The 21,915-nt window shown below is 51.0% G+C and overlaps 1 long non-coding RNA gene across 1 annotated transcript; it reads left to right on the top strand.

Annotated features, from left to right (window-relative positions):
* Positions 1 to 3,631: 3,631 nt before the first annotated feature.
* LOC120099968 (uncharacterized) lies at positions 3,632 to 21,865 on the top strand. The gene is made up of 3 exons (XR_005499545.2): positions 3,632 to 6,875; positions 13,115 to 13,334; positions 19,758 to 21,865. It is a non-coding gene; the product is annotated as an uncharacterized LOC120099968 (long non-coding RNA).
* Positions 21,866 to 21,915: the final 50 nt, after the last annotated feature.

The following is a 21,915-nucleotide window of genomic DNA, read 5'->3' as shown; positions in this document are numbered from 1 at the left end:
TGCAGTTAGTGCCACCCTGCCAAGTGTCCTAGACAGACATGGGGAATAGGCACTTCTTCCCTGTCCAGATGGAGCTGGAGGGGTCACAGGAGCTGTGTAATGAACAGGTCATATTTGCAGGAACCACTGCTGGGGCCCTGGCTCCCGGGGCCAGGGGCAACGAGTCCAGCCTGTAGAAACTAAAGAATGTCCTTTTCATTTTTTTCTTTCCTTGTCTGTGACTCACACTTTCGTTTTGAAGTTCCTTCTGCTGTCTTTCCCCTGAGGTTATACAGTGGTCAAGGCAGAGCAGCAGGGCGTGGCCAGCGGCCGGAAGCCCAGCTGAAGTTTCATTCACAAAAAAACCCAAGGCCACAGGGCCTGGGGAGAAGGCTCATTGGGTTAAGTGCTTGCCATGCAAGGTGAGGGCTTTTGTTCAGACGCCCAGCAGTGTGCAATGGCAGGCCTCTAACCCCAGCCCTTGAGGGATAGAGATAGGCGGATCCCTGGAACTTGCTGGCCAGCTGGTCTAGCCATTTGGTAAGCTAGAGGCAAAGGTAGAAGGGTGGAGGCAGGAGGATCCCTGGAACTTGTTGGCTAGCAGTCTGGCAACCAAGTCAGTGAGAAATCCTGTCTGGAAAAATAGGGTGGCACACAAAAGACACCTAACAGTAACCTCTGACCTCACACACTGATGTGCATGCATGTATATTAGACAGAGAGAGACACAAAGGGAAAACACCCCCCTCCGATGAACAGATACACATCCATACACACACATACAGTGCATGTGTGTACATCAGACAGAGAGACACACAGAGGAACCCCCCAACACACACATATGCACAGATACTCAATCCATACACACACATACAACATATACACATACACAGAAAATGTAGACTGGTCCTGTGTCCTACTGAGGTTCCGTAGGCCCCGGCCCTGTTCCTGGTAGCTGGATGTTTGAAATTAACAAGAGTGATGGAAGGATTCTGGGGAAAAGGGAACCAACCTCATGCTTCTAGAAGGCCAGAGGCAATTTTAGTCTCCTCCTTCCACTTCTGCCTCACAAGTTGTCTCCTGGCTTGCCCTCCATAGAGGCTGGAACTGGGCTTGGACTGCTGTGGTTCCCATGCAGAGCTGGGAGACTGGGGTTGAGGTGGAATGGCCATCCTGTGCCTGGGCTAAGTAATCACCTTCTCTCCGGAGTCTGGAGGGGTAGGAAGATAAAGGGAAGAGTAAATGGAGGGGTCCTCAGTTCACGTTCTCCTCCCAGGAGTGACTTCTTGCTGTTTCAGGGTCCATGGGCGTCACTACCATGACGAGTGTTCATTCACCAAGGCTTCATGCTGACTCTTGGGTCGTCAGTGAGCATCTTAAGGCTCTGCCCCAGAGCTTCTGGTTCTAGCATCTGGGCCATTCACCAAATTACAGGAAAACAGAAAAGCCATCTCAGTCAAGAGAGGCCTAAGCTGGTGGTGAGGAAAGCTCTATGGAGGTATGAGTGTCTAAGAGGGCTTGGTGCTGGTGGAAGAGGGGGGTTGTGGTGTGGTGCGAGGAGATATTGGCCAAGGAAGAAGTGGGGAGGGGAGGCCAGGTCCAGGCACATGTAAGGCTCAAATGCATGTGAAATCCTGGAGCTCTGAAGACCTGAGGTCATCTAGGAGATGGCACTGGGACTGTTGGGAGCTAGTGGGGAAAGGTGGGCTAGAGCTGACCCATGCAGGGCTCGAATGAGCATAGGTGCCTGGGTGTTTGCCTGTACTGAGTAGATGGTGGTATGGACTTCTCTTGTTTCAGGACTGGAACAAATTCCTGAAGCTCCCTGGACTAGGAATCAGGTAGACCTGCCTGCCAGGGGCCCAGCAGAAAGATGGGCTACCCTTCCAAAGCCCTGGTGCCTTGGAGCTCTGGAGCCCCTGCCCCTATCAGAAGGGTAGCCAAGACTGGCAGGGCTCTGGGGTTTTCTTACAAACATGGCTAGAAGGGAATAGAAAACAGTGTATGCTAGCTAATCTGAGAGATGGAGGGAAGATGTGTATGTGTGGAGGCTGGAATGTGTGCTCTTAGCCCTGAGCTTGCAATACCCAGCCCTTCCTTGGGAAGAAGTAGCCCTGGACTCCCCCAGGACATCTCAGTAAAACCCTAAATCCAGTCCTTCCTCTGACCCAGGCTCTGGAGTTCAGGGGAACAGGAGCCATCAGGGGTCTTCTTTGGGGCTGGGCTGAGTCCTTGGCCATTTTCATTCCTAATACTGTTTGCAGGTTTTTGTTGGCCACCATGGTCTTTGGGCTTCTAGGACCTTTTGCTGTTTACCAGAAGGATGGGAATAGCAGTTTAGAGGGGAAAAAAATCCAGGCTAGAGAGATGGTTCAGCAATTAAGAACACCGTTGCTGCTCCGGAGGACCCATGTTCAGATCCCATTTCCTACCACAAGGCAGTTTTTACAATCTCCCATAATTCCAGCCCCAGGGGATCTGAGACCCTCTGATGGCCTCTGTGGCCATTGCAGTCACGCAGCGTGCAGGCACATGCCCTGTCCCCACTCCCCACCCCATGGGAGAATGCAACATGGGATTTGCTCTTGGATTTGACTGGAAGGATTCGGAAGAAGGTGCCAGTGTCATCGTGGAGACTCCTGTCTTTGGCACCACCAGAGTGGATACACGGGGACAGTCTCATGAGCACCACAGACTTTGGCCTTTTCTGCCACAACTGTCGTGAATTCTGCATTGTCATTTTCAATAGAGAGCTTCATTTCTACCTCATTCTATCCCTGTGAGTGGGCAGTCTTCCTGCCTCTGCAGTTGGGGAGCAAGTCTTATTCAGGCATTAGGTGCCTGGAGGGTTGCTTAATCCCTAGTGACCTCTCAACTTCCTCCCAGACCAGCCATAGCTGCTACAGGGACTCAGCTAACCCCAGGAAGCCTGGCCCTCTGATTTGCAGCAAAGGTGGCATGTCACGAGAATTTTGACGTAAAAGGAAGAATGGCACCGATTATGGCTGCACATGGCCAAGCTGCTGCACCTCTGGACTTGCCCCCTTATCATGGGATCTCAAAGCATAGGACCAAGCAAGAATTCCTTAGTCCCTGAAGCAGAGAACTACAGAATGCTCCAGAGCCCTCCCTGGAGGAGCCCAAGACAGAAGCAACACCACACATTGTCCTACCACTGCTTCAGTTAGAGCTCTCCCCACGACGGCTGTGGGAGGATGGTGGCCACTGAGACTCCCCTGCCTCTGCTACAGATGAGGATGGAGACAAGCAGGACAAGGACAACACAATGGTGACGGGGGGGACTGATAGACTCAGGTCTTCTGGGTGCAGTGTCTGTCTGCCCTGGAGACTATGAGCTTTGGAATGTCACAGGCTGTTCTTGTCTGAGTCACTCGGTTGGCTGGAAGGAACAGGGCCTGATGGCCAGAGAGGAGGCAAGGGAGTATGTTTGACTCCAGAGAAAAGAAGGCCCAGGGCTTGTTAAGTTACTAAAATGGGTGGATGGATGGATGGATGGGTGTATGGATAGATGGATGGATGGGTGGGTGGGTGGATGGATGGATGGATGGATGGGTGGGTGGGTGGATGGATGGATGGATGGATGGATGGGGGACATTCTAAGGGGTTAGATGAAGGCATGGATAGATAGATGGAAGAGTGGATGAGTGAATAGGTACAGGGATGGGTGGGTTAATGGATGGTGGTTGTATCAATGGTAGATAGAAGAATGGCTAGTCGTATGGATAGATGAATGGGTGGGTAGATGGTAAATGAATGGGTGGATAGGTAGATGGGTGAATGGGTAAATATAGTGATGAGTCAGAAAATGGACAATGTGTGGGTGGATGGGTGGGTAATGGAGGCCTGCATAGATCAATGGGCAAATGGCTGCTCAGATAGATTGGTAGGTGATGGCTGACAGATGGATGGGTGGAAGGATAGATGGACCTGAGGGTGGGTAGATGGATGATGGGATGGTAGGGAGTAGAATTAGCCCTTAGGCCAATGCTGGCAAGGATGAGGGCTGTGTGAGATGATTCTGGAAGGGAAGCCAGGGACCCCAAGGACAGAGTTTTGTTGTGCATAGCTAGTGAACTCCGCCAGAGGAGCCAAGCTATAGCATGGGCTTGGATTTTGGTTTAGCCTTGTCAGCCTCGTGACCAGGCCTCCTCTCTCCCTCCCTGCTCCAGCCTGTCAAGAACATGAGTGCTTGCAGGATGAGATAAGTTTCTATGGAGATTGGATAGAGGCTCTTAGAATTCACTTTTCCCTCAGTCCTAGAACCCAGAACCACATGATGTCCTCCCCACACTCCACAAATGTCAGGTTACAAAGTAAGTTAGGATGGAGGTTGCTGGGTGTCCCATGAGCTCCACAGGTGAGTGATACGGACCAGCAGCTGCAGGCATGGAAGAGCTTCACTCAGCCCCTGTCCTGAGGAGGAAGGATTAAGGGGGCTGCCAGCGGCTGCTCAGAGAGCCCCTGGCAGGCTCCAGACTGAGTCACAGTGAGTCACAGCTGTCACTTCCTACCACACATTCCTTCATTCATAGTGTCCATCCGCTGTGGCCACATCCCTTGGCCAGTTGTAAGCATGGGGGGTACTCGACCTGACAGAGTGAGATGGTACGCCATCCCAGGACGGGAGCCTTCTCCTGCCTGGCAGATCTGTGACTACTGCTGAGCCACACTTGCCTGATGCACGTGGAAGGTCCCTTCCTCCAGGAGGCCTCGGTTGAGACTTGGGAAAGCTCATTGGGGCAAAAAGGAAAATGACTCACCTTTCCCCCCAGCCCCCACCCCTAGCTCTGTCCTCAGAATGTCCCTGGCTTTGTTATGGCGGAACAGCCCATCTTAACAGAGGGCATTCCGGCTCACTCCCTGTCCGGGCAACCTTAGTATTCAGTATGGCTACATCTCACATGTAGGCCTCCATGCCCCTGGAGGCAGCTACTCCATGGGCTGCACGACACTTCTGATCCTTTATCCCTCCCAGCAGTGCCCGTGGATGACCCTCATCTCACTAACAAAGCTTCCCTTAGGAATGGTGGCAGATGCGACCGGAAGACAGTTCTAGTGAGGTCAGCAGCTAGCCAAGCCTGAGCATAGGTGATGTCGAGACTCCACCTCCTCGTCCCGCTCTCCCCTCGCTCACCCCGCCTTGCTTCTCCTCTTGTTCTCTGGCCCCAGCTACCACAGCCTCTATGCTGATGTTCACACTGTGGGGGCTGTTTCCTACCCACAGTTTTGCATGTGTTGCAGTCAGAATCACAGTTTCCTCCGTGGCTCTCTCAGGTGCACTCCTCAGGGGTAGCCTGCTGGTACTCTTCCTGCCCTGAGATGTCCCAGAGAAGCCTGGGTGACGTGCTGATGTCAATCTTGTGGATTGCTGTGTTTTGTCAGCCACTCTGCTGCGGCTGTGGGGATGCTGCTCTCTGCTCAGGATGTCAACAGACACATGCTGAACCAAAGGTAGAACGTCCCCCAGGGCTTAAAGTATCACCTACATCGTACGTACGTATACGGTTTCCCTAGGGGCGAGACCTGGCTTTTCGTGAAGCCAAGATTCAGGCAGTGACCAAGGTCCCTGCCGAGGGACTGGAAACAGGAGATGGAGAACAGTATAGACTCAGACATCCCATGTAGGCCAATATCTGTGGGCTCAGGGTGGGGCTTCGGGGAGCTGCAGGGTACCAAGGTATGCGGGGAGGATCTCACAGGCCTTTGCTCCACCCTGAAGACCCCTGTGAAGCTGGTGGGAGCAGGAAGTGATGCTGTCAGTGTCCTCTTTGAAAGAAATCCTTTGTGGGAAGACAATTGGGGACGGAGCAGAACTCGGAGGTACAACATGGACCTGAGGTCCAAGGCAGACTCCAGTCATTGAGCTTGGTCACCAGGTCCTCTTAGGTCCTCAGGCCTGCATCTGGGACAACTCTGGGAGGAGGTGCTCAACAGGTGTCGTGTTGGGAACAATATGAGCTGCTTGGGGGGTCTACAGGAGCCAGACAGGACCCTGGCAGAGGCTCTTAATGCAAAGCCGATCTTGGCTGCAGAAGACAATCTGGGGGTTCCACTGTGCATACAATTACTACACAAGCAAGATAGGGGCCCTCTAGAAGGAACATCTAGGGCAGCAAGAGTTGGTGGCTGGTCCACCTATAGCACCTGTTGTCTGCTGGTGCCTTCGGAAGTAAGAGATCAGTGCTTAGGAGTCCTTTCTTCGATGTGTCTGATTTCACAGTGGGTGACTGAGGCCAGCTGGCCATGGCTTTTTACTAGAAGAGAATGTATCGATTTTGGATTCCTTCCCATGAGTCAAGAGGAAGCAAGCTGACAGGATTTGGACTGTAGAGAACATTCCTTACCACCTTACCAACTCTAGCCTGCTTTGGATCCTCTTGGAAAACCACAGGGAGCCTGGGAGGAGCCTGGGGCTAGACAAGGACAGCAGGGACCCACGGCCTCATCCCAGCTATGCTGGAAGCTCTGTGTGTTATTGTGTGTGTTTGGGGCCAGGGGAGGACAGCAGGTGTCTCCCAGATCTGGTCGGTCATTCGTCCCCAACTGCCTGCTCAGTCACCCTGCAGTTCTTAAGTGAATTCCCTAACTCCATGTACCCAACAATACCAGTAAATCCAGGACCATCTCTGGCTCGAAAATCTTGGTATGATGGAGTCCTAGTCACAACTATGCTGGTATCTGTTGATCCCATGCCTTGGGTTACAATGGCTGCATACTAACTCACCAACTGCAAACCCCTGGGGTGGAGGCAGAAGCTCAGAGAGGTTTAGTGACTCATTTGAGGGCACACATCCAGGAAGGCACAGGCAGAGCCCATGCATGGGTAGAGACTGGAGCTCCAAGCTGGCCGAGGGTCCTACCTGATAAGGAAGAAGGTGAGTAGAGGGCCACAGAGCCCCATTCCCACTCTAGGCCACAGTTCAAATGCCCAGAGAGGGTCTCTCCTAACCTGCTGCCCTTCTGTCTTCTGTTACTCTCCAGGCTAAATCTTTATGTTCCCAGCCTCTGTGCCACTGTTGGGGTCTCCTTGCCTATGGGGCTGTCTCCTGTTCTGAACATGTACAGCAGGAGATACAAAAGTCTGAAATCCTGTGGCTTTCTTAAGGACAAAGGCACCAGAGACTAGAAGCTACATCACGAAGCCACCAGATTGACCAGATGGTGTGGTCCTGGCCTGCAGAGCTTTCCCTTGTCCCAGTCTGTCACATCCCCTAACCCTCCTGAGGATCCAGGGAGGTGCTACTCCTACAGACCTGGAGACTCAAAAAGCCACCCTTGGAGAAGTCATTGCTCAGCAGTATGGGGATCTAGCATGGTTTTGGATCGAGCTGTAGCAGTCTACATTACCCCGAGCAGAGAAAGCAGGATCTCAGAGACTTCTGGCTTTGGTGAAGGGAGTCTTAGAGTTAGGGATTATAACTGCCTCCTGTGAGCAGACAACCCCTTGTCACTGGAGGACCTTCCCCTCCCATTTATCAGAAGGAAACGCAAAACTTGTCATCTGCTGGGGCGGGGGGGGGGGGTCAAGATTCTCCCAGCATGGGATCCGGAGCCCGTTGGAAAAGTCAGGGCAGTTTGCATGTTCAGCCTGGCCCGAGTGGGGAGACTGGCTCCCACTTAGCAGCCGCCTCCTTTCTTCTCTGTGTAGGGTGAATTACTGAGTGAGTAGTTCAAAGCCAACTGTCAATGGTGAGAGGTGGGAGGAAGGAAAAGGGCAATTAGGAGCTTCACATAATTTCCACGGTGTGGTTTAAGTTCTCCATAAACAGGCAGGAGAGACAGCCTGGCTTCTACCTGACTGGAATGCCTCTCTGGTCAGCAGGTTCCCGATGCAACCAGGCCAAACAGAGAAGCCCTGGGACAGACACCAGCTTGGGACCTCAGAGCTGCCTGCCAGGGGCTGGGGAGGCTCCATTCCCCAGAGTTGCTTCTAGAGGCATGAGCAGCATTACACAAAGGAAACATTAACACCATAATTACAATTCTGCTTATTTAATTAAGTCATTAAATTGGCCTAGCCTGGGCAAGACACAAAACAACCTATAGTTTCATTCTAATCGCCCCTCCCAGGATGGAATTAGAGCCTCTGAGAAGGGAGTGGAGCCAGAAGCCAGGAGCTGTGCCAGGCCTAGGGTCTGGATGGGGTGACAGGCTGGGCTGTGGGAATGGAGCCTCCGGGAGGGTGGCTTGGGATTGACTGTGTCCCTGAACCTGGCATGTCACAGATATTTGAGCAATAGCTAGGGGGTCGAGTAGGAGATATGGAAGGGGACAGAGCTAGACAGTGACCTGAGACACCCAGAGGACCCTCAACAGCTTCTCCTTGAGACTAGCTTATAGTGAACAATGGAATTCATCCTGGCATAAGCTCTGCCTTCTCTCCTTCCTGTCTTTGTCCCAGTCACTGATGTCTCACACTCAAACCAGCAGATCCCATTTGTCCCCAGACCCCAGTGAGGCTGCTCACACTGTGCCTCCCACAGAGGTGGACTTCCCAAAGGATGAGGATGCCTGGAGCTCTCTCTGTGTCTGAAGCCTGAAGGCTGGACTCAGGCAAGCCTCTGCTGAGGGACTCTGGAGGGTGCTGGCTCCAGCAGCTTCTAGATCCGGCTGCATGCCCTGAGCTGACAGCTGCCTGCAGGCTCTGTGCACAAGGTCTCGTTAGACAGGAAGTGCCTCGTTCCAGCTGGCGTGTCCTCATAGAACAGCCAGGGCTTTGTGAGGGTGGACAGCTGGGGCAGGGGCAGCTATGAGAGGAAGGCCAGTGGCATCTGCTAGTGGGTGGAGAAGCGAGGGTGCTCCCCAAACGTGGAACTCCTCAAGGGACTGGTAAGGTGTGAGGTGTGACCGGGGAAGGTCCATGAAGGATAGGAGAGTGTATGGGGGAAAGGAAAGAGGCCGGACCTCCAGTGTCTCAGCTCTCCAATACAGCAAAAGAACACTTTCACATAAGACAGCCATGAAAGCTACTGCCCATGATGAGGAGGCAGGAGTGTGACAACTTACTCATCTGTCACCCATCCACCCATCCATCATCTATCTATCCATCCATATCCACCCATCCATCATCCATCCACCCATCCATCATCCATCCACTTCCATCCATCCATCCATCCATCCATCCATCCATCCATCCATCCATCCATCCATCATCTATCTATCCATCCATATCCACCCATCCATCATCTATCTATCCATCCATATCCACCCATCCATCATCCATCCATCCATCCATCATCCATCCATTTCCATCCATCCATCCATCCATCATCCACCCATCCATCATCCATCCACCCATCATTCGTATCCATCCATGTATCCACCACTCACTATCTATCCATCTTTAATCCACCCATTATTCAAATACCCACCTTCTAGTCACACATAATACATACATACATACATACATACATACATACATACATACACACACCATCTATTCAGCCATCCATCCATCCAACACATTTATGCAAAGTCGCCTCCTTTACTAGGCTTCAGATAATCAAAATTCACCAAACTGCCTGTTTTAGTTAGGGTTTTACTGCTGTGAACAGACACCATGACCAAGGCAAGTTTTGTTATAAAGGACAACATTTAATTGGGGCTGGCTTACAGGTTCAGAGATCCAGTCCATTATCATCAAGGTGGGAGCATGGCAATATCTAGGCAAGCATGGTGCAGGAGGAACTGGGAATTCTACCTCTTCATCTGAGGGCTGCTAGCAGAATACTGACTTCCAGGCAGCTAGGATGAGGGTCTTAAAGCCCACGCCCACAGTGACGCACCCACTCCAACAAGGCAGCACCTCCAAATAGTGCCACTCCCTGGGCCAAGCATATACAAACCATCATGCTGCCCTTGCCCCACCATGGCACGCTCAGTGTGTACATTTGAAGGAGAGTGGCTGACAGAAGATAAATCTCCATGCTGCTTCAATGGAGTCTGGGAACTAGGAAGGTATTGGCCAAGTGTTGGGTGCCCAAGTCTCTGGATTTCATTTTGGAAGCAATGATGAAGTAGATAAATCTCAAACTGTTGTAATATTGGATATGATGATGTCACCAGTCACTCAGCACAGATATTACTCAATGATGGCCACCAGGATTATGATGTCGTCATTGTTGTTACTATTATTAACTGTCTGGGATGAACATAGGCAATTCGGAGATGCCTTCTCAGCATGGGGTAGATAAGGTTAGGCCTTGGAGGATGAGTAGGAATTCACCAGGTGCTGACCATGAGTTTTCCTACTAACAGCCACCACTCATGCTGAACTCATTTCCCCCTCTCTCTACAGCAGACGTCTCAGCCCATGCTTCCTTTGTTTCTATGGAGACCAGCTCTACCCTTGTCTCTTCCAGGAAGTTTCTCATCAACTCCATCACACTCCTTTCTCTTGCCCTAGCATACAGATCAGACCTCACCTGGGACCCTCATGACCCCACCATGATCTTTGTAATGTCAGCTACTTTTCAGGGTGGTGCATAATCTTGAATCTCTCAGTAGTGTATGGACCTATCTAAGAGCAAAAACAGCCTCCTAGGATGTGGTCTGATCTGCCCATCTGGGTGGCATAGTTCCTACCTGGACCAACTCACGGTGTGGAGAAAAGAGGCAAGAGAGGACAAGGCTGGGGGTTGGGTGAGTGTGTGGGTGAATGGAAGGCTGAGTGGGTGAATGGGTAGACATCTGTTGCATGGACGGATGGGTCAGTAGAGGGGTATGTGTTGGATGAATGAACGAATGAATGAATGGGTGAATGGGAAGATGGAGGATGTTAATTGGTTGGACAAGTAAATGATGGAAGGGAGGTCGGTGGAGTGGGCGGATGGGTGGGTGTTGGTTGGATAGATGGAAAGATGGGCAGATGTTGGTTGGATGGAAGGACAGACAGATGGATAGATGCACACGGAGGTGGAGGACTGATAGACATAGGTGTACGTGAATGTCTAGTTAGATGGACCAGGTAGAATGTAGATGGTTAGAGGATGGATAGCGAAGGGGACTGTTGGATGGATGGACAAAGGATGCTGAACACATGGCTAGATGGACACATGGCTGATGAGTGGACAGATGGATGAGAGAATGACCAGCAGGTAATTAACCAGAACATTAAATAAGAGAATCAGAATCAGGAGCTGGGGGACTGTACAGACCCACTCAAAGTCACTGATCAATGATTCCAGTGTGTCTCTGTCAGAAATTGTATGAGGTCCTGGGGCTGCCGCCAGGAGCCAGACACAGTCTATGCGCCCTTGGGGCTTGGAATGGAGTTGAAAAGCTAAAATATGTACATAAACACAACGATGTATTCAAAGCAACCACTGCTTGAAGGTCTGATGGAACGGCCAGTCTGGGATGCTTCAGTTAGAGGAGTTGGGGAGTGACTGGGGAGTGGGGGTGCTTTAGTTAAGAGTAAAACCTGACTGAGAGGCAACCAGCTATGTCAAAGTCTGGGGAGCACACAAAAGCAATGGACATGGAGGTCCTGAGGCAGGAACAAGTTGGACTTACTCATTTTAAAAGGCCTATTGCACCTTAGACAGAATTACAGTAGGGAGTCGAAGGCTGAGATGACAGATATGGAACTGGGGCTCAGGGCTTCGTAGACAGACATGAGTCAGTCTCACTGTGAGGACTGACTCGTGGCTTGGCTGTGGTGGGGGCAGGGGAAAAGGATGATTTCCCAGGAAGATAGGCTCAACAGCCATTCACAGGGATAGAGGAGACTTGCTTGGAAGGCAGGAGAACTCAGATCCTGGAGAGAAACCACATAGTCTCAGGATCCAAGCGCAGGGACGGAACCCCAGTCCTTTAGTCACCCAGATTGTCTTGGTTAGTCTCCTCACTTTCTAGATCTCGGCACCTTCACCTGAAGAGTGGAGTTTTGGGTTGGAGTGGCCCAGTGTACCTCTCTTTGGTTGCATGTGTACCTGCGCATCAGACCTCCGTAACCAACTGCCTGTCAGAAAGGCGGGGCTGGTTGTGCTGTTGTTATGGTGATAGTGTTGTTGATTGTTCTGGATCTGAGGTTTATTTATTTATTTATTTTTTTGGTTCTTTTTTTCGGAGCTGGGGACCGAACCCAGGGTCTTGCGCTTCCTAGGTAAGCGCTCTACCACTGAGCTAAATCCCCAGCCCCCTGAGGTTTATTTTTTAATGGTGAGAGAGAGCAGTGGGAGTGTGTGAGCTGTGTCAGTGTTGATGATGATACAGTTAATGTGGTGAGATGGGATATTAGTGGTGGATCCCACAGGGGAAGTCTTGGCGGTCCTGGGTATAATGATAGTGCCGTTTGGATGGTGTCAGTAATGAGCTGATGGTGATGATGTTGTTAGTGATGATGGTACTACTGGTGGGAGTAATGATGGTGATGGTGGTCATGGTGGTGATGATGGTGGTGATGGTGATAGTGGTGATGATTGTGATGATTGTGGTGATGGTGATGGTGGTGATGCTGCTGATGGTGATCTGCTGCTGATGGTGGTGATGCTGCTGATGGTGATGGTGATGATGATGATGTGATGGTGGTGATGACGGTATTGATGGTGGTGGTGATGGTGGCGTTGGTGGTGGCAGTGGCAGCAGTGGCAGATATGTACAGTGACACCTCACACCTGATATGAGGATGAAGAAGTGAAAGGCAAGCTGAGTTTGGGCTCTGAGTCATGGTCCCTTTCTGCTCTACCTGGTAACCTGCTCTCTCTGGTCTGCATCTCCCAAAGCTGCAGGATCTGGGTGTTCTCTCCCTTCCGGGAATGCCGAAGATTATGGGTACTGAGACCTGGGGTGGCTGGAATTGATCTTGGACTTGAAGGTCTTTGATTTTCATGGCTACTGTGGCATCTGTGATTTTTGGTGGCACTGGCTCTGACCTTCCCCCACATCCTCTTTGAAGAACCGTGTGCCTCTTTTCAGTCCTTGTAGTGTGGTTTGGAGGGACTGACAGTGTGAGGACTCTTCTCTGCCTACCGTCACAGTGGGGTAGGCATGTGACACGAGCTGGGCAAAAGAGTTCCCCCTGTGATGTTTCCTACCCAGCCAGCAGGGGGTGCTGTCACTTGGCTCAAGAGACAAGGGTGCCAACTGTCACCTTTCTTATCTTTCTTATCAGAAGGGTCCCCGTCTGCCACTGATGACGCCAAGGGAAGCAGAGACACAAATGATGAAGGAAGATGAGAAGACAGAAAGTAGTGTAGAAAAAGACGGCCAAGGAAGAGTTGCAGAGAGAAGCCAGGGGCTGTGTTAGAGCACCTGGATCCAGCTGTGCCTGAAGACGACATGATCCATCCACCCTGAAGCTGAGTCACACAAGCCACATGACAGCCTCTGTGGTGAGCTGGGTCCATGTGCTTTGCTTGAGTTCCCAATGCCTGGCCTCCTCCAGCTCCTAAGACCCCTAGAACCTTTGCAAGACTTGTGACAGGGCTGACTTCCCAGTTTGGGGACAAAAGACTCCTGTCTAGCCAGACCTAAATCTGGCTCCCTTGCATCCTCTTTGCTAGGAACAGATTAGGACTGACCCAGCTCCAGCCCGACGCTGCCCCGCCCACACCGTGGGGTGCCACTACCAGGACAGCTTTTGTTCATTTTACAGAATCTCGTTCCAACTAGTTACAGCAATATAGGGTGGCAGGGGCAGGAGAAGGGTGTCACCTGATGGTCATCCTCATATCAGAGAGAACCCCGAGAGACCTCTCCTGCCAGAGAAACGACAACTTGGGGCTTTGCTGGCCACCAATGCATTCTAGAACCTTACTGGATGAGAGTGGTGCCTACTTCCATGTCGCCCACAGCTCTATGTGCCCCGAGCTGTATCTGTAGGTCCTTTCCTACTTCCTGTCACTCGATGCAACCCAGGAGAACTGTGCCAGGAGTACCTCAGAGTTGTGACACATTTGAATTTGAGGTAAAGTTGGGGCCATGGCACACTCAGCACCCACTTGCTGTGGTTTGGTGTGGTGCTGGGCATTGCTGCATTACTCAGGGTATTCTGTTGCCATGACTACAAGGCCATGGTTATATCTACTTTAGGGTAGCAATGGGTGGTCATGTTATGACCAGAGGAAGAAACACTGTATTTGTTTCTGACATTGTTCACAGGTGACTTTCTACAACGTGTGTGTGTGTGTGTGTGTGTGTGTGTGTGTGTAGGGGGTGGGGGGGGTGGAATGGATATCACCAAGGCAAGGACTACAGATACTATATGAGATCTGCATTCTCATGCTCTCCAACATCATGACCCTCCTGGGTGACTGGTGACAAGGCCCATGTTGGTGACAACACTGATTTTTTTTTTATGTCTAAAGAATTCAGGGGGATGGAGGGATGGTTCAGCTGCTAAAAGTACTTGCTGCTTTTGTAGACGACCTGAGTTTGAGTCTCAGCATTGACCTTCAGTGCTTCACAACCACCTGTAATTCCTGATCCAGAGGATCTGATGCTCCCTCTGGACACCTACATGTACACACACACACACACACACACACACACACACACACACACACACACACACATACACAAATATAACAATCTTTGGAAAAGAAGAAGAAATCGAGAGGGGAGGAAGCCGCAGAAAGGCAGGTGGCTTCGTTAAGGTGACCAGCCGTGTGGCTTGCCAGGGACTTTCCTAGTTGGTTTTGTCATTGAAAGTCCCATGGTGGGAACTATTGCTTGGGAAAACCAGGACAGTGGGTCACCCACTGCCCTACCTTCCGGGCTTGTCCCCCAAGGGCTATGTTACCTCTGGCACGTCCTGTGCCTGCTTCTAGGACATCAGATTCCAGGCCGCCTCCCACACTGGCTTCTGGGAAAGCGTTTGCTGAGCAGCGGCCAGTCTGATGCCCTCAGGCTTGGCCTGTGGCTTCCATGGGCTGGCAGCACACTCTGGCCCCAGGTCCCCCATGTCCTGGAAAGCAAAGGAGCCAGAACCCATTCCCATGAGCCTGCTCTTCTATGCCCACCTGGGGAGGCTGGGGAGAAGTACTGGGAGATAGTGGAGGCTCCACCTTCCCACCTTCAGGTCCCTTGCTGCAAAAGAGGAAAACGAGGCACAGAAAGGGAGTGCCATACTCAACATGTGACTCTGAGGGCCTGGGATTTCTGTCTCCCTGATCCATACAGCCCTCTCCCCATGCTGCACATGCGGACAATAGAAGACTACCTCAGGGAAAACCCCGGCCACTGTGCTGCTGGGCTCTTAGGTCCTTGTCAGCCCGACCTGTGGCTACAGAGCCTTTGGCTCCTTTGAAAGACCAGGTCATCTGAGGCCTCAGCCAATTTACCCAGCTTATGCAGAGCAGACCTAGCTGGTCCAGGGAACAGGTATAGACAGTTCAAGACTCTACATGGGGCTAGATAGACTTCCCATGGTCACTTTCTGTCCTCCTTTTTGCATGAGCACAATGCAAAAGGCCAGAAGCTGCCGTCCTGGAGGAAGAGGCTTGTCTTGATGCAAAGGACCCAGACAGCAGGCACCAGCATGACCTCCACAGCAAGTGACTGAATGCGTCTCTGTGCCATGGTGGTCTGAGTTTTATCAAGATCATCTGTAGCTTGCCCTCTTTTGAGAAGGGTTTTTTTTCCCTTTAAAGTTTTTATTTACTTATTCTTAATCTTTACTTTTCTAATTTTTTCATATGTTTATAGATGTGTATGTTTGTACGCATGCTCCTGTGTACATGGGCATGCATGTGGGAGCCTGAGGATGATTTTGGGATGTACCAGGCCCTGGCATCCTTCCTCCACCATCCTTCCATCCCATTCATGAAAGCAGACTCTTCTGACAGGCATTTACATCTGCTTGGGGATCTGAACTCAGACCCTCACACTTCACGGCTAAGCAATCTTGCTAACCTTCCCTTTCATTTACAACAGCTTTGTTGGAGTGAAGTTAGCACGCCCAAGTCACAGACTTCCCTGGCCTGTGCTGTCCTCTGGGTCAATGGGGCTGTGCCTAGAGGATGACCGGAAGGGTCCAGAAACACACTTTGAAGGAGACAACTGGGATTCTGCTCCAGGCTGCTAGGTCACACACAGCAGATTTACCTGAGACCCAGGCCTCCTGACATACACCTCTTGATGACAGGGAGCATTTCTGTCTGACAGGTAAAGCACATGGGACCAGACATTCACAGCACAGAAACCCACAAGCAGTGGCTGCTCCAACACCATCTTTTAATTGTTTAGTTATTTGCAAACCCGGAGAAGTCTTGATGTAGAGAGAATATGTGTTTTAAGAGTCTATACGCCAGCCCTCAGGTCCTTGGGATGGGTGCCTAAGGGATCTTGGGCTCTTCTTGGGGCCAGAATTCCCACGCCTGTGTGAGGAGGAACTCCAGGCTGATCACTGGCTGTGCTTTTTAGCGGCTCTGTTTTGTCCACCACACCCTGTGCCATAGAGTAAACCTGAGGCTCTAGGAGCCAAGTGTCCTGTCCCAGGTTTACCCCAGGACTTCAGGTGCCATGTGTAGTGTTACACTGTTGTGGCTGCTTGTTCAGCCTGTGGGGAGTGCTGGGTACCACATGGTAGCCAGGCAAGGCTGCCCGGCAGGGACTGTACCAGGCCCTGGCATCTTTTGAGACTTCTGCTTTGGTTTGCCTCCTGGAAAGTCCCTAAGTCCCCTCCAGTGTGTGGAGGTTACCTCAGTATCCAACAGTGGTCCCAGGTCATCCAGGGAACCCCAAGCCAGACCAGAGCTCATGGCTCCTGCTTTGCCTCTCTCCCTCACTCTCCAGCCAACCTTCTCATACGTAGGGTATACTCAACTTAAGGATGACTCCCTAAGGATCTGTCCATCTCTGAATCTCAGAACCTATGGATGGGACCTTAAGTGGAAAATTATTTTTTGACAGATGCGGTTGGGTAAAGGACCTTGAGGTAAGGATACTGAATTCACCAGGTAGGTTCCAGTGCCTCCAGCAGCTAACTTTATGGGAGAAGCAGAGGGGCTCATGTACAGTAGAAGGATATCAGGTGATGCAGGATCCAGGGTGACACAGCCCCTAGTACAGGTCTGTCTGGTGTCCCCAAGAGCTTGAAGAGGCAGAAGGACTGCTGTGGAGTCTCACAGCACAGCACACCATGGCTTTGTCTTTCTGTCTAAAACCCCCCAAACGGCCAAGTCTTTTATCCGAGGCCACCCAGTCTGTGATCATCTGAAGCCACAGGAACGCAAGAGCAAAGTACTTCAATCCTGTGAGAGACAGCAAGGTCGTGCGCTACCACACACTAGGGCTCAGTCAATTGCCGTGCTGTTTCTTCCAGGGTATCTGTGAGTTGGGTCAGAGTGAATGGGGTGCTCCCTGGCGTCCCATCTGCGTGCAGCAGCCCCTGCCAGGCTCATGAAGGTCTCTTTACTATGCACCTTGTGCCACAAGCCTTGGAGACTGAGACCTTTGTGCCACATGTACATGGCACAGAGAGGCAGACCAGCCCAGGTCCTGGCCATTCCCCAGCATCCGTTCACAGCAGTGCTGTCCTGAAGCCCATCCTGACCCCCTAAGCTGTAACTCACAGGTGTCTTGTCTATTGTTTGTGAGTGGGGCTCACACCCGGGAACATCTGGCAACCTCCAGCACCCCAGGGCCCTGGCCACTGAGGAAGGTATGACATTGCTTGCCCCAGGCAAGTTCCCCAGAAATCCATGGCATCTGCCATCTCTTGTCCTGTGTCACAGCAGAGGCAGAGGAAGCAAAGACACTGAGCTGTGGAAGCACGGCAGGCCAGTAGCCACATGTCCTGCTTCCCTGAGCCCATCACCCAGGATTTCAGCACAAGGCTGCCAGGCCATTTCAGCATCCTCACACACCAGAGGGGCTGGACTGAGAGATGCCCTGAGGTCTTGGGAGGGCTCAGGAAGTGCCAACGCACATCTCCAAGACCCCAGGAACGCGGCCCGCTGCCAGGCAGGGGCCTCTCGCCAGCCAGCCTTGCTCCATTCCTCAGCAGAGTCTGTGATCTGGTTCCAGCCCAGGAAGGTACAAACAGCAATTTTGGGCTTCCTGAGGGGCCTCTTTGGCCAGATATTTTCAGCTAAAGCTCCCTGGGCCGGTGGCCAACAATGCAGTCCAGGTGAAGGGTCCCAGTGCCCTCCGCCACCCAGGAAGGAGCAGAAGCTGGGCAAATAGTTTGTTAACCCCTGATATTTATCAACATGCATTTGGAACATCCCTGGGTCTTCCCCCACCCCACAGCCCTGATCAACAGGCAGGATAGAACCTTGTGCCAGAGCTAAGTGTCCAGAATTCTCCTAAGGGCTGGCTGGGCTGGGGACTATAGAAGGCTTTGTGCTAAAGAGGAGCAGGAGGGAGTCCCAGAAGAGTAGGTATTGGGACTGAATGGTGACTCTTTCTACATGTGACAGTTCTGACACCAGAGCCTTGGGAGAGACTATATTTGGATATAGAGTCAGAGAAGTGGTGACCAGGATGACATGGGAGGCCAACAGGACAGGCTTCAACCTGTCTGACTGGAGTCGTTCTAAGAAGTTATATCAGGACATGGACACACAGAAAATGGACACGTGAGCACAACAGAAGAGGATACCATGTCTGAGCCAAGGACAGAGGCCTTACTCAGACTTGTGACTTCTTGTTTTGGACTTCAGACTTCCAGGATACAGTGTTTCAGGGTGTCAGCTCTCGAAGCTTCCAGGCTGTGGGGCTACATTGGGAATTCCTCTCCTTCTCATGTTCATAAGAAGGGTACATGAATGGATGAGGTTGGAAGAAATGAAGGTAGCAGGGCCAGAAAGGGGTATCTGTCCCAGAGCAATAGGAGTAAGGACAGGTCCATCCAGGGAGCAGCTCAGGGGTCAGGCTCACATGACCAGACACACTGTTTATATTTACCTGTTTACTGTACAGTGCTGATATGAAACTTGGGTCTTACACATACGAGGTGTTCTACCACTGAACTGAAGCATTCCTCCAAGGCCTTGGGTTTCCTTGAGGTAGGATTGCCAGATGCAGCCTGGGCTAGCCTTGAACTTGGAATCTTCTTGTCTTGTAGGCATGCACTACCACACCTAGACATCCATTTTAGTGTTGATTTAGTTTGTAATGAAAATATGGCTTTCAGGGAATCAAGTACACGGCTGAGTGAATGTTTAATCTGATTTTATTGAGATGTTGTGCTGTAGAATGATTCTCGCACCTGCAGAGCTCACTGCTCTGTGTCTTGGCCAGGTGTGAGTGTAGGAGAGCCCTGAGCCTATCGAGGTCACGCTGTCCCTATCCCCCTCCCAGCCCCGCTTACATCTTTGTCTTGGGCCTCTCTGGTCTACTTTCTTTCATACCAGATTGAACACTTCCTGTAATTTGGTAAAATGCTCTTTAGACCAGCCTCTTTCACACACTGCAGCTTTCGAATGCTGAAGGAGAAGTGCTTGCAGCTCCCCCTCTGTCTATGGGCAGACAGTGCCCCCCACCCCAGGGACCGTGTGTGCTCATCCTCCTGATGCTAAGCATTCGGGTAGTTTGAGGACATGCTTACCACTCACAAAGCTACAGTGAACATTTGCGTCTGAATCTGTTGTAATGGTTTTCATTTCTCTGAGAGCCCAGGGGTAGAAGAGTTGGGTCCTATGACAGGTGTCTGTCTAACTTTATGCTTAGAAAATCTTGACTTTTTATAGGGCTATAAATGGTTAGTTTTGTCTCATCAGGTAGCCTTGCAAGCCAAGCGAGGTCATGTAATGTTGGTCTTTCTATTTGGAAATCCAGCTGATGCAAGCCACTTTTTTTTTTCTTTAAAGATTTGGTGTTTTCCAACCACTGAACTGCCATGACACTATCATCAAACTCAACCAGGATGCATGTGGAGACCAGTCTTTGAATCCTGAGTCTGTTTCCCTGACCTATGATCTTCCTCACACAAATAAGAACACCTCCTCATGCTAACTGCCTGAGGTGGGAGACCGGCTAGCAATCAGCCAAGTCCTCCAACTTTACCCCTGGCACACGCTGCCATTTTTTCATGTGTATGCATGTCTACATGTGCCTGATGTTGGGAATCATCCTCCATCGTTCTTCCACCTTGTTCCCTGAAGCAGGGTCTCTCAATCAATCCCAGAGCTCACTGATATGAGCAATCTCACCAGCCAGCTTGCTTTGGGGATTCCCCTGCTTCTGCCTTTTGAGGCTGGAACTACAGGTGGACTGTAACTTGTGCCTGGTATTTAAACGGACTCTTCTTTGAACAGCAGCAAAAAGCTGGGAAAACTTTAGATACTCAGTTATTAATATCCAAGCTCCCATCCTCACACTGGTGGGACACGAGCTTTCATCATGGTGGTATGTCCTCAGCCCTGTTCTTGTTTGCTAATTTTAAAAATGTTTTAGGTCTTCACGCTCCAGATAAATCTGAGAATTAGCTCTTCAGTTTTTCCTGGGGTTCGGTTGTATCTACAAACTTGAAAATAATAGACATCTCAATAACGAGTCTTCATTACATCTGGAACTCATCTCTGGGATGTTTCCTAGTTTTCAGGATGGATTCTTGACTGTCTTTTCTTAAGATTAGTCCTGTGGTTTGTGTGTGTGTGTGTGTGTGTGTGTGTGTGTGTGTGTGTGTGTGTGTGTTTCGTGTTGTTTTCTAAATGCAATACCTGATATTAAAGCTATTTCAATTCTTTTTGCCACTGCTCAAATAAGATTCTGTTTGCTTCTGGGCTCTCCACTATTCTGGGCCCCCGCCCCCTCCCTGCTTGTCTTATTGCAATGGCCAGGATCTCCAGTTTAGTGCTGACTGGAAGTGGTTAAAGCACATAGGCACTTCCCCTTTTGCTTGGTCTCAAGGAGAAAAGTTTGACTGTGTCAGGTCTACATTCTCCTGAGTGAAGTGTGATGCAGCTAGGCAGAAGGAGCTGTGGGCCTCACACTTTGCCGTGGAACAAGACCCTTGGGTGAACCTTGACAGGTGTGCACCAAGGAACATGGCTGTATCACTCAGGTTTCCTCAGATACAGATAAGACTGCACTCTGAGCTGTGGGGCTATGGAGGCTGAGGAGTTCCCTCACCTGATGATTCCAGACCAGGATGCCAAGAGGGGCAGGGTATCCAAAGGCCATGACAAAACAGAGATAGAAGAGATGGCGACCTGCTTTGTCAGAACCAGACGTGTAAATACCAAGCACTTTGATGACAACCTCTCAGATGCTGTACAAGTTGCATCTGAGCTGCTGCCTGGACAGCTCAAGCAACCGTGAATGGTCAACTCTCACACCAGAAACTCAGAGGAGGACACACGTGTGCTCCTAGGCCTCTCCTACGTGCAATGGGCACTGTGACCACGTGATCACCTATTTAAATACAGTTGTCTTGCCTGTTCCTGGGTCATCTCAGCAGAGCCACATGAGGTGTTGTTACTGCCTGGCATCCATCTTCCAACCAGAATGTCTACAAAATATTAGGACTGTGAAGACAGCTTATTTTTGGTTGGTACCACATCCTGTGAGCACGTCCCACCCTGCAGTCACATCAACTGCCGAGAGACGGCTGGGTTGTCTCCCTTGCAGGGCACCAGGCCAGGCCAGTTAGGAGCCACACAGGATTGAGAGTTGACAAATATCTCTCTCCAAGTCACAGGGCTTGACTCAAATCCTAGCTGTGCCAGCAGGCAAATGACTCAACTTCTTGGAGCCACGATTTCCTCTTCCATGAAGTAGGCACAGAAGGCAGAAGTTATTCAGAGGCATGAGGCATGGACATCACAGAGCACCCAGCTGTGAGCATCCGTGCCAGCGGCAGAACTGTCACAGTGGGTAGGGGGCAGCTCTGAGGGTGGGTGCTGGGGTTAATGCTGGACTGGGTTTACAGAGATGTTAGAAGATACCCTAACAACTTTTTAATTATTTAATCTTATTTTATATGTGTGTGTACTCGTGTGTGTGTACTCGTGTGTGTGTGTGTGT

This window comes from Rattus norvegicus, chromosome 1 (assembly GCF_036323735.1).
Source record: "Rattus norvegicus strain BN/NHsdMcwi chromosome 1, GRCr8, whole genome shotgun sequence".
NCBI lineage: Eukaryota > Metazoa > Chordata > Mammalia > Rodentia > Muridae > Rattus > Rattus norvegicus.
The sequence above is the reverse complement of the archived record's forward strand: the minus strand, read 5'-3'. Positions and strand labels throughout refer to the sequence as shown.